The sequence below is a fragment of the Lemur catta genome, chromosome 15, assembly GCF_020740605.2.
Source record: "Lemur catta isolate mLemCat1 chromosome 15, mLemCat1.pri, whole genome shotgun sequence".
NCBI classification, from domain to species: domain Eukaryota; kingdom Metazoa; phylum Chordata; class Mammalia; order Primates; family Lemuridae; genus Lemur; species Lemur catta.
In genome coordinates this window covers 18,700,357-18,717,862 of record NC_059142.1, presented here as the reverse complement: position 1 = coordinate 18,717,862, position 17,506 = coordinate 18,700,357, and the positions used below count along the sequence as shown (strand labels likewise).

The 17,506-nt window shown below is 39.1% G+C and overlaps 1 protein-coding gene across 1 annotated transcript in view; it reads left to right on the top strand.

Moving 5' to 3' along the window:
- The first annotated feature begins 711 nt into the window (after nucleotides 1-711).
- TAOK1 (TAO kinase 1) overlaps nucleotides 712-17,506 on the top strand; it is a 130,518-nt gene continuing 113,723 nt past the window's right edge. Inside the window, exon 1 of the mRNA XM_045525309.1 lies at nucleotides 712-886. The gene's annotated coding sequence lies outside the window, so the exon portion shown is untranslated. The remainder of the gene's footprint in view (nucleotides 887-17,506) is intronic.

Genomic DNA, 17,506 nt, shown 5'->3' with positions numbered 1-17,506 from the left:
TCACGGCCCCGTGGCATAGGAGCTCAGCAAGCTGAATGCGGACAGGCTGGACGGAGACCATCTGGACGACTCCGCCTGGAGCAAGCATTCGCGCGCCCCTACGAGGGCGCGCGCGCGCACGTAGTCGTGTCTCGCGCAGGGTCGGGCCTGTCAGGCGGGAAATCTCGCGAGATCGGAGACAGGGATGACGGTCGGGAGGAGGGGAGTGGTGTTGGGGAAAGGGGGGGAACCTGGGCCGCGGCCGGGCTCTGTGGCTTCAGGGCTCGGAGAGAGAGAGGGAGGGTGGCAAAGAGAGTGAGTCGGTGCCGCCGCCTGCCTGAGGGGAGAGGAGGGGTCCCGCTCGCCCTGCGCCCTTCGCGGGCCGAGAGCACTAGGCACCAGCGAACCGCTGAGGCCTCCCGGCCCCCGGGGACCCCGCCCCGCCGCCCGCCGGCCGGCCCGCGGCCTCTCTTCCCTTTGTGAGCGCCCCCTTCCCAGGGGTGGTGGTGGTGGCGGAGGGCTGCGCGTGGGCCCGCCCGCCGAGGGGCCGCGGCGGGGGACCGAGAGGGCCTCGGCTGTGTGAGGACGGGAGGCGGCCGAGGCCCGGGCCGGTTTCCCCGAGGCGCCGGCGGCGGCGGCGGCTCCCGGCACTTCCCCGCGCCATCTTAGCCGAGCCCAAGCTCTGAGGGCGCTTCCTCGACCCTGGTCGTCCCCTCGCCCCCCCCCCCGCCCCTTGTCGCAGAGCTTGGGCTGGGCGGCTCGCTGGGGCTCTGGGGGGGGGGCGGCGGTCTGTCGCCGGGCCCCCTCCTCCTCCTCCTCCTCACTCCTCGCGCTCCAGCGTAGCGGCTACCGGAGCGCTGCAGGGGGCTGCGCCTGCCTACTCCGCCCCAGACCTGTCGGCGAAAGGGTAAGGACACCTCTGCTTTGGGAAAGGGAGACATGGAGGGGGGCGGGGAAATTCAGCCCACTCAGGCCTCTGTGTGGAAGAAGGGATGTGGGGGTGGGGTGGGGGAGGGAGACAGGGAGGGTCCGTGATTCTGTGGGTGGGGTGAAGAAGCTGATGTGCTGGGCGCCCTCCCGTTTTGAGGGGCAAGAGCAATCCCATTCCTTTTTCCTGAGGGTCACCGGAAGGGATGGTGGAAGGGGATGTTTCGAGGAAGGTGTGGCCCTCACTGGGAGACTGGGTTGATGTGCACCCCGGTTTAAAGGCTCGAGGTCCCTTTCCTTCTGGTCCTTCTGCTCCTCCTGCTCCTTCTCCTTTGTAGTGTCTATGTATTCTAGGGAAGGGAGACTGCTGCGGGTAGCCTGTTGGGTGGATCCCACCCCACCTCAGGAAATCGTGCCCCTCTTCTGTTGGGATGATGGAAGCGTTTCTCTCCCCCTTCCCTTCCCCCTTCCCCATCTTCTAGTCTACTGCAATGCTGCAGAAGTCCAAGGCAGTTTCTTCATACACAGACCCATGTATACACTGGAGGGAGGGGGAGCAGAAGAGGGAAGTAATGGCGCTTCCCTTGGAAAGGTTACTCTTTTTCCTTTGGTTTTAAATCGATGACAGTTCCGTTTTAATACAATTCCCCAGAGATCTGTCTATGGGAAGTATATGTGTTCCTGTTATTGTTGGGGGATTTGGCCTCTTGAGAGGGACCCCTATTATGTTAGAATAGTTTCGATACCTCTCTTTTTGAGAGAGATGTCTGGATTGACATTTTTTGTGAGCAGGTTGGGTTTTTCGTCAGGATTCAAGTGAAATAATTTTGTATCCCCCTCATTTCCCTCTTTGTTTTCTTCCTATGACTTTTGTAGTTCATAAGGAATTATTAATGATCCTTACATACAGACAGGCTGTCTGATGGACATTTCTCCCCGAACTGTGAATTTCTAAGGTTAACGCTATTTTGGTTGAAATTGGAGTTTTCTGAAATTGCTTAGTTTACAAACCTTTCTGTAGCGAATGCTTTGTTTTTTAAACATATATTTGCCTAACTATGCTATGATCTATATTTTGTAGTCCGTAAGTCATTTTTCCACTTCTTTTGCTTCACGTCATATTTGTTGTAAAACAAATCGTCTTATCTGGTTTACAGTAGCACTTGTTGGTTTTGTTCTTAGCAGACTAGAAATAAATAAATTAAAAAATTTAACATTCTGGAAGTGTGTTGCCAAGTGCTTTTTGTGACCAAAGAGTAGTTTGCAAGTCTTGAAGTAGTTTTGATGTACTGTCGCTACTTTTTTTTAAAAGTGTTTAGATTTACTGGTGACATGATTTCAAAGTGTCCATATATGAATTTTAATTGAATTAAATAATTTTTCCACAAAGTGATGAAGATGACTAAAGTATGTGTAGATATGAATTGTCTTGATATTTTACTAACGAGTTGTATTTAGTGTTTTAAGTTTTACTTAGTGACTGACTTATTTTTAAATACCTCCAAATGCCATCTACATTTTATGTTGTCATTAAATGTTGTCCATTAGAGCTTTTTTGGTGTGTTTGTTGCATTTTGAAACCTGTTTTAAGATAGGAATTTGTTTTTTTCTTTTTTTCTGAAACATGTTCTCAGAAAAGTAAGGACAGGGATTTAAAGGTAGTAGTAGTAGTGCCAGCACTAATTTAATTTCTGTCATCCTATTTCATGATTTTAATGTAGGAGACACGGCATGTTAAATAAGTTTTATTAATTTTTTTCCCTCAGAAAATGGAATTTTCTTTCTTTTTTTTTTGAGACAGAGTCTTGCTTTGTGGCCCAGGCTAGAGTGAGTGCTGTGGCATCAGCCTGGCTCACAGCAACCTCAAACTCCTGGGCTTAAGCGATCCTACTGCCTCAGCCTCCCGAGTAGCTGGGACTACAGGCATGCGCCACCATGCCCAGCTAATTTTTTTCTATATATATTTTTAGTTGGCCAGATAATTTCTTTCTAGTTTTAGTAGAGACGGGGTCTCGCTCTTGCTCAGGCTGGTCTCGAACTTCTGAACTTGAGCGATCCACCCGCCTTGGCCTCCCAGAGTGCTAGGATTACAGGTGTGAGCCACCGCGCCCGGCCAGAAAATGGAATTTTCTTTGCTTTCTTTATTCCCTTTTAATATTCATCTCAATTGATTTAACTTAAACAATGCTATTCATTTGAATCTTTATTTCATGACAGAGCTGCATGTTGTAATATGTAGAGTTTTCTCCTACATGGCAAATTATGCCATAATGTCTAGTTCTCTATATTATGGTTTGTTGTTGATAATTAATTCATATGCATTAACATGTATACATTCAGGCATACTGCTCTGTAAAGAGTGACTGCTTTTATCTTGGAAAGATGCAGGCAGAGAGGATTTATCAATAAAGGCTACAAAACTTAAGGATGTGCACAGGGTATAAGTTAACTACTTGCTGTATTTCAGCATACCGAAACTAAGGGGTATTCTTTCGGACAGCTGAAAACAAACTTTCTTTTCCATAGCTGTTAGGAAGTTTGCCTAAAAGTGGTAAAAGTATGTTCTTGATCAATTAGATAAATACATTTTGTTTCACTTCCTGTTTTTCTCAAATATTAAGGATAAATACATTATTAAGGGAAAACTGCCTAAGGGTTATTTCAGATGACCTCTGATGCCACTGTCAGAAAGAGAATACTGAGAGCTATTAGTCTGAGTTGATTCCAGATTAGTATGGCACTTCTTATGTTTCTAAATAGTTCATCTGCAAAATGGCAGTGTACATCACTTCCTGTTCTTGCACAACTGGCTCTTTCTCTGGATTCCCTTTTAATGACTTAATTTTTGGCATTCTGATATCCGATTTGTTAATTTGGTTATAATTCTTATGTTTTAGAGATGGAAGACTTTCTAAGAATTAGCTGGGTTTAAAGGCTTTGAATAGTCTAAGTTTACCTTGACAGTAACAAAACATTGCTTCCAAACTGAAAGATAGTATCTCAGATAAATTTAAGGTCTGTGAGGTTTTAAAGAAATACAGCAGTGTACAAGATCAAAAGTATGAGTGAACTGAATAGAAAAAAATTATTGTATTTTTCTATAGTACAGATTTTAGGAGAACTGTGAATATGGGAATTAATTGAATGTGTGTTTGCATAAAACAAGCTTTCTGTATGTCAAGGTATCTACATGATATTTAGTCCCATGTTATGATGCCATTTCACCAACAAGACGGAAACTGGTTACAGGATACCAGAAAGACTGGATACTCTTAACTAATCATAAGAGTATAATTTATTTTAAGAATTTTCTGGTAGTAGACATGAATATTTAGTAAATCCAGAAGTTGTCTAGGGGCCAGATATTGGCATTGAAATTAGAGTTTGAGATTAATCTGTTTTTTTTTTAATTGAGTGGGTCTGGAGAAAGATTAATCTGTTTTCATGTTACCCTGAAATAAATTTTGTGTTTTGCATTTGGCTGATTTGTGTATTAAAATCAGTTAATTTTTCATTTGTATCTCTTTTTGGTTGTCAGTAGTCTCTTAACTTATAACAATTAGTTGTACTCATGATAATTTAACCTTTTAGAAATTAGGAGCTTTTTGGACATATTAGTTAAGGGTTGCTGTTCAGGATCATATATAAATGTATCTTTTCAAAAAAGTGTTCTGTAGTCAAGTCCTGCATAAAGGTGAGATTGTTTTGTTAAACAAGAGTGCCAACATGTTTATCTGTCTTTAGGCTTCTGTACTTACTTATGGCTGGATTTTTTTTTTTTTTTAAGTTTTATAGAGACAGGGTCTCATTCTGTCACCCAGGCAGGAGCTCCTGGGCTCAAATGATCCTCTTGCCTCAGCCTTCTGAGTAGCTGGGACCGTAGGTGTGCACCACCACGCCTGGCTAATTTTTAATTTTTTTGTAGGCATGGGGTCTTGTTATGTTGCCCAGGCTGGGGTAACAGTTATTTCTATATCAGTCCATTCTATTTGTGCTAGAAGCAGACTTTTTGTTCTGGAATACAGCGTAAGGCTGTATCTTCTTACTTAATGACAAAATTAAGTGGCCCATAAAAGGTGGAAGAGTTTCTCAAAATGTAAATACCTGACATGTAATTAAAGTAAGTAAAAGTTCAGGTTACTAAGTACCTTGCATAATAAGTATACTACAGCCTGCTAAAAATGTCAATGATAGTTATGTTGTAGGTTATTATTTAAATATAACTACAGTGAATTGCCCTCTAACTTTAAAGCTGAGAAAGGGCTAATTTTTCCTTTTGATAAATTATTTGATCAATTACTTTTATGCAGATTGAAAAGTAGGTGAATTACTGCATCATTCAGAAAGACATGCAAAATTTAATTTCTGGGAAAGCTATCAAATAATAAAATGAAACTTTCTGATTTGCAGCCACCAATAATAAAATTGGCACTTAGTATATCTTAATGTCACCATTTATTAGCTGTGTAACTTTTTTTTTTGAGACAGTCTCTCTTTGTCACCCTGCATAGAGTGCAGTGGGGTCATCATAGTTCACTGCAATCTCAAACTCCTGGGCTCAAGCGATCCTCTTGCCTCAGCCCTCCAGTAGCTGGGACTACAGGCATGGGCCACCATGCCTGGCTAATATTTTTTTCTGTTTTTGATAGAGACTAGGTCTCACTCTTGCTCAGGCTGGTCTTGAACTCCTGACCTCAAGCAATCCTCCCGCCTTGGCCTCCAAGAGTGCTAGGATTACAGGTGTGAGCCACCCCACCTGGCCACTGTATAATGCCTTTATTTAACTTTTAAGCCTCACTTTTTCTATCTATAATAAAAGGATAGTATCTACTTTACAGGGTTGTTAGATTTAAATAGAATAACCCTTAAGTACTTAACATATTGCTTGATACATAGTAAGCACTCAGTAAGTTGGCTATCACACTCTAGCTGCTTAATAAATGTTTATGAATGAATATAGGGAGTCTAATACTTAGGAGTAAATTGCATTATATAATTTTTTAATTTTTATATTTTATTTTTTGAGACAGAGTCTCGCTTTGTAGCCCAGGCTAGAGTGCCATGGCGTCAGCTTGCTCAAAGCAACCTCAAACTCCTGGGCTCAGGTGATACTCCTGCCTCAGCCTCTTGGAGTAGCTGGGACTACAGGTGCGCATCACCACACCCGGCTACTTTTTTCCATTTTTAGTAGAAACAGGTTCTCTTTCTTGCTCATGCTGGTCTCATACTCCTGAGCTCAAGCAGTCCTCCTGCCTCAGTCTCCCAGGGTGCTAGGATTACAGGTATGAGCTACCATGCCCGGCCACATTATATAATTTTGATTTGAAGTTAGATTTATACATTTGGAGTCTGACGTATCTTTTTGAAAGAAATGGTTAGAATATCAAGGGTAGCTTACTAACTTTTTGTACCTATAATGGACTGCTGCGTAGTGCTTAATGCTTAATGGGACTTTTCAGTCTATGAGAGGTTTTCTTTTTCCTTTGCTGAATGTAAAGCCTATCTTAAGGAATGAAATTTCCTTTTCCTTTGGTACTTCATTTATTTAAGAAAAATTTGGTATCATTCTTCCACCTCCTAGAGCTCTTTTTACCATCCTTGGCTTTAAGGGCATGCAGAGTACTTATATTCTTCTAAGCCTTTGTATTCAGGTATCCTTTGTATTCAGGTATCCTTTGTATGTGTGTCTTCACCTTGAAAGTGCTTCTTATATTCCAAAATGTATTAATTCAACAAACTTTTAAGTGATTAATATATGCCTATAAGATACTGTTCCTGCTCTGGAGGAATTCTGTCTTCTCAATTTTCCACCTCCTTAATAGTTTTCTCAAGCTAGATTTTCATAGGAAAGCAAGGACTTTCCTACGATTGTCAGTTACTTTAAGCCAGTGCTTTCAAACTTTAGGTTGTGACCTATTGATGGCTTGTGAATTCAGTTTAGTGAGTCATAGTAACAATTTAAAAAAATTGGGAAATGTCAGCGTGTGGTGCATAAGTAAGAGTAAATATTATTATGGGACACTTTTGTTTGCCATATTTTTATGTGTTCTGATTACCCAGTTACAGTTTTTTGAAATTTCTTTTTTGCCTTATCCCTTTTACTTTTAATTTCGTATCTCTGAAGTATGCTTATTTTTATTTGTTTTTTTCCTTTTCCTTTCAACAACTTCTCTTTAATCTCTCCTAACTCCTTTCTAGTCTGTTTGGTAGTCATATTGGGTATATTTAACTTTCTTAGGTCTCAAAGCTTGGAGGATACTGAGGACTTTGTCTAAAATATCCTGGGTGGATACTAACGGTTTTGGTATGATGGTAACTTCTGAGGAAACTTTGGGGAACATATCTTATTACTATCTAATGTCACACCCTATGTGTGAGAGCAGTTTCTCTTGAATTGCAGAATTTATTTAAAGAAAGAAAACTTTTAATTTGGAGCATATTAAGAAAATATCTTTTTATTTGGGGGCATATGTAGATTTAAAGATATTAATTGTAATATGTATGTTCATAAAATTTATTATGTGACTAATTGAATCTATTAAATAAATATATTAAGTATATTTAAAAAATTTCAACATACTTCAGTATATTACATCAAACCATAATCCTTATGTTTTCATTGTTTTTTTTTTTTTTTTTTTCCGAGACAGTCTCACTTTGTCACCTGGGCTAGAGTTCTGTGGCATCAGCCTAGCTCACAGCAACCTCAAACTCTTGGGCTCAAGCGATCCTCTTGTCTCAGCCTCCCGAGTAGCTGGAACTACTGGCCTACCGGTGCATGCCACCATGCCTGGCTAATTTTTTCTATTTTTAATAGAGATGGGCGTCTCGCTCTTGCTCAGGCTGGTCTTGAACTCCTGAGCTCAAGGTGTCCTCCCGTCTCGGCCTTCCAGAGTGCTAGGATTACAGGCGTGAGCCACTGTGCCTGGCTTTGGTTGATGTTTTTAATCCATTGATGATAGGAGTCATGTCTTTGGTTTGTGTTTTGGATTGATTTCTTCCAATCTATTCCCATTAAGACTGAGAAAGCGGTTTCAGAATAAGTTGATGAACAGCATTACTAAACAAGGTCAAGGTTTTTCCTTTTTTAGAATTGGGGAATTTAGTGTCACTGAAAATTGGAAAAGCTTTGTCTCTTTGCCAAAAGCATCCTTATCCTTGGCTGTACTTGATAAGGAAATTTTGTTCTTCATTGTTGCACAGGAACTCTGTTATATGTCATAGTATTTAATATATAGTATTTAAGTAATCTCATGTTGTGTAAATGATAGATGATGATAATGATGTTTTATAAGGACCCTCACATGATAAGAGTACAGTATTTTGTTTGGTTTGGTTCACTTGAATTGCCCAGAAGGGCAATATAATGTGCTAACTTTTCAGATTTCTTTACTTTAACAATAGTTGATAGTGGTAATAAGTTTTTGCATTCTCTAGAAAAGAACAAATAATTTGAAAATGGAGTAATTAAAAGATCTTTTTATCTTCAGTTTAGGTAGTAACAAAGTATTTTTGTGTTTTGTGTATGAATGTTCACTTGTATAAAATAATGCCATAAAACTTTAATCAAGAATAAAAAGATTGTAAGTAGGAAAATAAGTGGAAATATTTCTATTTAGGAAAGAAATGCACTATAATAGAGAAACTTGATTGCTAGCAATAGAAAATTTCTGTTTTGTTTACCTCTTTTTTTGAAACAGGGTCTTGCTCTGTTGCCTGGGCTAGAGTGCAGTGGCATTATCATTAGCTTACTGCAATCTCCAATTCCTGGGTTTAAGCGATCCTCCTCCCTCAGCCTTCCAAGTAGCTGGTACTACAGGCCCACACCACCAAGACTGGCTGAAATTTTTTTCTAACTTTTGTAGAGATGGGGTTCTCACTATGTTGCTCAGGCTGGTCTTGAACTCGTGGGCTCAAGCGATCCTCCCATCTCTTGCTCCCAAAGTGCTAGAATTACAGGCGTGAACTACTGCGCCTCTCCTCTTTGTTTACATTTTCATTGAACTAATTATACATACTAATGGATAATGAACTGGCTGAAGAGAACCACTACCTTCAAGAATAGCATAGTTTTACAGGAAAATAAAAATATTGTTGATATGTGAATTTTGTTTTTGTAATATGTATAGATAATTAGACAAGTTAGAAGACTAAGTTCCACAAGAGAGTTTATTGCTGTGGTAAAAGATGTTACACCAAACCCATGAGGATTACTGCCAAATGAATTTATTTTTCCTCTGGTTGTATACATAGTGGAATAGATGCTGTTTATTATTTAATAATAAGACAAATAATAAGAGAGGTGTGTTTTTTTGTTTTTGCATTTAGTAGTTTTAATATTGGAATTGGATATGTATTTTATGCCTATAAACAGGGCCAAATGTGATTTGTAAAATTGTTTTTTTTTTTTACCTACATGAATGGACTTAGTTTGGAAGTTGTATAATTTGAGAACTTTAAATAGGAATCAAATAAAGAACTTTCATTTCTTTTTTTTTTTTTTAAGAGACAGGGTCCTCACTCTGTTGCCCAGGCAATAGTGCTGTGTCACCATCATAGTTTACCATAACCTCCAGTTCCTGGGCTCAGGCAATCCTCCCACCTTAGCCTCCCAAGTAGCTGGGACTACAGACATGTACCACCACGTCTGGGTAATTTTTTTATTTTTTGTAGAAATGGAATCTTGCTGTGTTGCCCAGGCTGATCTCAAACTCCTGGGCTCAAGCAATTCTCCCACTTCAGCCTCCCAAAGTGCTAGGATTACAGGCAAGAGCCACTGTGCCTGGTAGTTGTTTTTTTTTAAATAATGTATTATTCTTTCAAAAATTTACCTTAAGTTGGAGAATTAGCTTCCCGATATTTTATATGCTATCTACTCTACATAACTAAATTTAACAAGACATCTGGTTAACTTAAGAGCCTTGTAAATACAGATTTTCATTCAGCCTTTCATGTAATGGCTTGGAATATATTAGAGTAGGAATGGTGAAATAGATATAGTAAGCAAACATTAAAAAGTGTCTTATGACTATCTTTGAGGTGGGAAATCCAGTCATTAACAATAAAATGATTCTATTGTTGAAATACAGAATGTTTGTTAAAATAAGTAAAACAATTATGATATAAAAACTGTTTAATTTTTTTGACAATATGTTAAAATACACTATCATTCTGTTTTTTGTTTTTTTTTTAAGAGATGATGCTTTGCTTTGTTGCCCAGGCTGATTGGTATGCAGTGGCTATTCACAGGCGCAATCATAGTATACTGCAGCCTCACACTCCTGGGCTTAAGCAATCCTCCTACCTCAGCCTCCTGAATAGCTGGGACTATAGGCATGTGCCATGAAGTCTGGCTACCATTCATTCTGTTTTTTAACAAAAATTGTATTGGATAAAAGTTAGGTGAAATGGTATCCCATATTTTAATACCTATTATTTTACTTTATTCCAGTAGCACTGTGATATGAGATTCAAAAATTCTTTTGAAATTGTATCCTTTTTAAAATCCTTTTGAAGCATAGTCATTAAACCGGTTGGTTTACTCATGCTGTAGTAAATTCGGAAATCCGTTTCAATTTTATATTTTTTTGAGGATTTATATAATTATAATTTGTGATTTGTTGGTATGTACAATGAAAACACCGAATCAAAATGGTGATTGATGGAATTTGAATTTGAAGACCACCAATTTGGCTAGGTACAGTGGTTCACACCTGTAGTCCTGCACCTTGGGAGGCTGAGGTGGGAAGTTCACTTGAAGCCAGGAGTTTGAAACCAACCTTTGCAACATAGTGGGACCCTGTCTCTTAAAAAAAAATAAAAATAATAAAAAAGACCACCAGCGTAGCCAGTGAGCTATGTCTTTCATATCACAATAAGATTCAGCAATGACACGTGTATTTATTATATCTTTTGAGTACTGCATTCTAGGCACTGTGGCTATCAAAATAGGTTCAGTAATAACACATCTTCATTCAATATACATTTTTTGTGTGCTATTTTCTAGATACTGTGTCAGGATACAGAAATAAATAAGACACCCTTCCATTCTGCAGTTTAGTAGAGATACAGACTTGCAAGTAAATACATACAATGATGTAGTGCAATTTTGTATTGACAAAAAAAGTATTGACATTTTGGGTAGAATAATTTCATTGTTTTGGGGATCTGTGCTATGCATTATAGAATATTTTGCAGTATCCTGGCTTTTACCTATTTGATGCCAGTAGCATCCATTCCCCCTTAGTTATGATGATCAAAAATGTCTTCATACTTTGCCACATGTCCCCTAGGGAGGAAAATAACCTCTGATTGAGAACCACTGGTGTATCATGCTGAGGTGGTAAGTGGAATGTACAAAGAGCTGTTATATAGTAGTACAGGTAAAGTAAAGGGTTGTACAGGTGGAATGATTCCTTAGGGAGTGAGATTTTATATGGGTCTTCAGGAAAAGTAGGAGTAGAAGGGGTATTATATACCTAAGAGTGTGACTGATCAATATCTAAGAGGTTGATTACTGATAGTTTGTGGCTATAGGTCATTTATGTGATTTGGGATGGGTATTTGGTAAAATGAAGCTGAAAAATTACTTTGAGCCATGTCTTTTTTCTTTCTTTTTTCTCTCTTTTTTTTTTTTTTTTTTTGAGACAGAGTGTTGCTTTGTTGCCCTGGCTAGAGTGAGTGTCGTGGCATCAGCCTAGCTCACAGCAACCTCAAACTCCTGGGCTTAAGCGATCCTACTGCCTCAGCCTCCCGAGTAGCTGGGACTACAGGCATGCGCCACCATGCCCGGCTAATTTTTTTCTATCTATATTTTAGTTGGCCAGATAATTTCTTTCTATTTTCAGTAGAGACGGGGGTCTCGCTCTTGCTCAGGCTGGTCTCGAACTTCTGAGCTTGAGCGATCCACCCGCCTTGGCCTCCCAGAGTGCTAGGATTACAGGCGTGAGCCACCGCGCCTGGCTCTTTCTTTTTAATTACTTATTAATAATAGAGGTGTAATTAATGCAGCAAAATGTATACGTATTAAGTGTAAGCCTGTTGAATTTTTGCAGATATATATGCTCATATAACCACCACACAAAACAAGATGTAGAGCATTTCTAGCACTTCTTACAGTTGTTTCTTAAAGGGCCATTTTTGTTGTGCGTCTAATTGATGTGAAAAATCATATAAAAACAGGAGTGTGATATCAAATTTGTGTTTTAAAAAGATTATTCTAGCAGAAATAATATGTAAGGACGTTGGTTAGGAGGTTAATACAGAAGTCTAATTGAGGAGTAGAGCTGACATGATGTATTTGAGAGAGATTAAGGCAGAAAAATTGGTAGAATTTGGGGCTTATTACAATTAGGGGAAAGGATACATTGAGGATGACTTTATTTTGCAAGAGAACAAGAGGAAAATAATGATTTTGTCATAGGTTGTGTATCAGTCAGGAGAGACTAGGTTATGTTGTGGTAACATACAATTCAAAAAATTTCAGTGGCTTTTAACAAAACAATTTTTTGGCTTGTGCATGTTATATACATATTGGCAATAGTGGGGTTGGGATTCTGCTTGTTTTTTCTCTGCAGAATGTCAGGCTGGTAGAGGCTCCATCTCAACACATGGTTCTGTGATCTCCATGGCAACACGAGGGGGACTGTTGCCACTAGCTCATTGGCTCTTAAAGTCTCTCTACCTAGAAAAAGGACATGTTACTTAGTCTAATAGTTCATTGGCCAAAGGAAGTCATATGTCCTTGAGAGATTTCACAGACGGTAAGGAAGTGCAGTTTTATTCTGTGTCCTGAAGTAAAGGAGACCTGAACTGATTCAGCCATGGTAAATATTTGTCGTATGTCATATTTAGTCTTTTAAAAAGTGTGAATTAGGCCGGGCGCGGTGGCTCAAGCCTGTAATCCTAGCACTTGGGAGGCCGAGGCGGGCGGATTGTGTGAGCTCAGGAGTTCGAGACCAGCCTGAGCAAGAACGAGACCCCGTCTCTACTAAAAAATAGAAAGAAACTATATGGACAGCTAAAAATATATATATAGAAAAAAAATTAGCCGGGCATGGTGGCACATGCCTGTAGTCCCAGCAACTCGGGAGGCTGAGGCAGTAGGATCGCTTAAGCCCAGGAGTTTGAGGTTGCTGTGAGCTAGGCTCACGCCACGGCACTCACTCTAGCCCGGGCAACAGAGTGACACTCTGTCTCAAAAAAAAAAAAAAAAAAAAAAAAAAAAAAAAAGTGTGAATTATGTTGAAATTTATGGTAAGAATTTTTGTAGTTATAAAGGCCACCATTTATTGAGCATTTACTATGTGCTAGGTCCTGTGCCAGGTACTTTAAGATATATTTCTTTTTAAATTTTATTACATCCTTGCAAGATAGATGGCAGTCCCTTTCTATAATCACGGGTTTTGTCTTTTTTTTTTTTTTTGGAGACAGAGTCTCGCTCTGTTGCCCATGGCTTCAGCCTATCTCACAGCAACCTCAAACTCCTGGGCTCAAGTGATCCTCCTGCCTCAGCCTCCTGAGTAGCTGGGACTACAGGGATGTGCCACCATTCCCGGCTAATTTTTTCTATATATTTTTAGTTGTCCAGTTAATTTCTTTCTATTTTTAGTAGAGACGGGGTCTCACTCTTGCTCAGGCTGGTCTCAAACTCCTGACCTTGAGCTATCCTCCCACCTCGGCCTCCCAGAGTGCTAGGATTACAGGTGTGAGCCACCGTGCCTAGCCTTTTTTTTTTTTTTTTTGAAAATTATTTTTACCTGGAGCCACACCCAAGAAGCCTTGAGCTAGTGGACTCCAGTAATCATGGGTTTTGAATTCATAAGGAGATTAAATTCATTTGTGGTTCTTTATGTCCTCTACTTCCTTCTAATGGTTGACTCTATTTATCATCTCCTTCCTTCTTAAAACCTTTATTTTACTGATTCTTCTGACTGCTTCTAATTGTGGCTGTCTCTCAACACTTCATTGTTTTCTCTGTCTCCCTCTCCTCACTGCCTCCCTTCCCATCCTTTATACTCAACTGCCTGCCTGAGATTTCTTATACTTCTTGGATATCCTGTGGGCACATCAGGTTTAACACATCTAAATTGAACTCATTTTCTTCATCTCCTCTGGCAAAAGGTTCTCCTATTTACCTGCCTATTTCAATGTTAATATATATATATTTTTTTTTTGGAGAGAAGGTCTCTCTGTTGTCCAGGCTGGAGTGTAGTGGCATGATCATGGCTCACTGCAACCTTGTACTCCTGGGCTCAAGTGGTCCCCCTGCCTCAGCCTCCCTAGTAGCTGAGCCTATAGGTGTGTACCACCATGCCTGGCTTTTTTTTTTTAATGTTTTGTAGAGACAGGGGTCTCGCTGTGTTGCCCAGGCTGGTCTTGAACTCCTGGCCTCAACCAATCCTCCCACCTTGGCTCCCAAAGTGCTGGGATTACAGGCATGAGCCACCGTGCTTGGCCATAACATGTTTTTAGTCAGCTTTACCAAGGTATAACTTACTTGCAGTAAATTCACACATTTTTAGTGTACAGATCAATGGCTTTTAGCAATCACCTTAGTGAAGATATAGAATACTTTTATTCCTCCCAAAATTCTCTAGGCCCCTTTGCAATCAGTTTCTTCCCACTTTTATTCCTGTGCAGCCACTGCTATGATTTCTATTACTGTAAATCAGATTAGTCTTTTCTAGAGTTTTATACAAATGGAATTATGGATGTTATCAGTAGTTCATTTCTTTTTATTGCTTAGTAATAATCCAGTGTTTGGATATACCACAGTTTGTTTATTTATTCACCTGCTGATTGATATTTGAATCATTTCCAGCTTTTGGCTATTATGAATAAAGATGCTGTGAACATTTGTATATAAGCCTTTTTTATGGACATATATTTTTATTTCTGTTAATAACTTTTCTGAAGTCTTCCAGGTTAGAAATTTTGGGATTATTTTAGATTTTTTTAATCTCTTTCCTCACCTGTATTCATACAATTGGTTATGAAGTCATGGGATTTCTTCTTTTGAAATTTGTTTCATTCTTCTCATTTGTAGGTATCTGTAGCATTCTTGTGAGAAGCTATTTTAAAAAAATTTTTGTGGAGCCTTGTTATAGGAGTAAGAGATACAAGAATGATAATGCAGATGGTGTATTTGCTGAGTGAGGTTTATAGTCAGGTGAGGATGCTGACTTTGTTGAGAGGATGGTACTGACATTGATGTTATAGGATGGGAAAGAGGGCTGTTGCTGTTGGACATATTTTATCCTTGTAGGTATCATTTTAGTCCCTGTTCTTGTCAGTAGGTTTATTCTTGTTGCCTCTTTTTTTTTTTTTTTTTTTGTTTTGTTGTGTATTAATGGGTATGTGGTGTGGAGTGGTGAAAAATTGTATTATCATGGGTGTTCCCATTGCTATGTGAACTTGAGCAAATCACTTAATCTCTCTGGGCCTCAGTTTTATCATCTGTAAAGTGGGAATAATAATAATAATAATAATACTTTTCACAGAATGTTGTTAAGAGGATTAGATGCATTATTATATGTACAGTTCTTAGAATAGTTCCTGGCATATTGTATTACATAAGTGTTAGCTAGTATTAAGTCTGCATTACTTCAAAGGCTGTCTTGTCTTCTCCCAGTTCCTCTTACATATTGCTGTAAGACTTCTCTCCTAGTATAGCACTCTTATTTTACTTGTTTAAACCTACAAAGGTACTTACTGTATCATGTGACAACTACCTGTGTATATTTTTTTACAAACAGTAAAGTGCTTAAATAAATTTTTACAAATGTATCTACTGGTCAGATTAAACTATAGAAACTTTCCAACATTCCAGAAGGCTCTCTTGTCCCTTCCACCTCAACCCTCCCACATCTGTTCTGACTTTTTACCATACATTATTTTTGTAAGTAATTCTTCTGTTTAGTTTTTAAGGTTATCTGTGATTGGCCCCTCCATATCTATGCAGTCTTATTTCCCATTACTGCCCATCACACCACCTTTATTATACCCTCTCTATGTTCATGATGTCTCTTTAGTGCCCTTTTGATCTCATCTGTCCTGTTTTCTGTGTCCATGCAAATCTTCTTCCATGAAATTGTCCCCAACTGCTTCAGCTTATACTGTCCTTGTTTTTCTCTAACTTCTTTTTGTCTCATTATTAGTGTCCCAGTTTAGTACTTAATGAGATATATTTCTTTTTTTGAAAGTACTTAATTTTCTTAGCTTTTGCTAGGGCTGTGGTATTTTGTATCCCTTCCTTTTAATGCCTAGCATAGGACATATAGTACTAATTGTTAATCGAATAGAATCTAATTGAATTTTTTTTTTTTTTTTTTAAGAAACAGGGTCTAGCTGTGTTGCCCTGGCTGGATGGAGTACAGTGGGGCGATCATAGATAACTGCAGCCTCAAACTCCTGGGCTCAGGTGATCTTCCTGCCTCAGCCTCCTGAGTAGCTGGGACTATAGGTGTGTGCCACCACACCCAGCTAATACTTGAATTTTTAAAGTTTAGTCATGTTAGATAGCAACTAGCAATCATAGTAGAGAATTTGACAGTGAACTAGGACAACTATTTATGAAACCACAGGAAGTAAAAAGCACAGCACAGCTCCACAAACTTGTATAAATCTTGAGGCTATCCCATTATAAGATTATAGTAGAATCAGAAATGCTGAACCCATGGGAATTGCTTGTGTGAATTACAGTAGGTCTGTGAACTTCCTGAGGTTATATGTGGTTTGCTATGTATGTGCATATGTGCATTTTTCTGGGGTAAGAATTCATAACTTAATTGGATTTTCAGAGGTATTTGTCACTGAAAAAACAGTAAGATCCTGTGATCTAGCAAAAAATGGCATTTTACAGATGAGACAACTGAGGCTCAAAGATAATTAACATACGAGTGGGGTGGCTCACACATACAGTCATTGTTACTCATAATGATGATCCTGAGTCAGCAGGAAAATATTAACTAGGTTCAGGGAGCCCTGCCTTATAAAAAGGGAAATAAGACTGCATGGAGGTATCTAATACAGTTAGGAAATATTTTCATCCCAAATGGTTAAAATAAACTTTTAAAAAAATTGAGGTGAAACTCACATAACATAAAATTAACCATTTTAAAGTGACCAGTGACATTTAGTACATTTGCAGTGTTGTGTAGCCACCACGTTTATCTGTGTTCTAAAGCATTTTCCTCACCCCAAATGTAAACCCTGTACCCATTTAGCAGTTGCTTCCTATTCTCTCCTCTCTTCTGCTCCTGATAATCACCCATCTTCATTCTGTGTCTGTGGGTTTACCTATTATGGATACTTCATAAAAAAGGAATCATACAAATTCAACCTTTTGTGTTTGGCTTCTTTTACTTAGCATAAAGTTTTGGAGCTTCATCCATGTTTTAGCGTGTCTATTACTTTTTATGCTTGAGTAATATTCCATTATATGCATATACCACAGTTTCTTTATTCATTCATATGTTGATGGACATTTGGGCTGTTTTTTACCTTTTGCCTATTGTGGAGCAGTGCTAATGTGAACATGCTTGTATATGTGCTTGTTTTCAGTTCTTTGGGGTGTATCCCTAGAATTGAAATTGTTGGG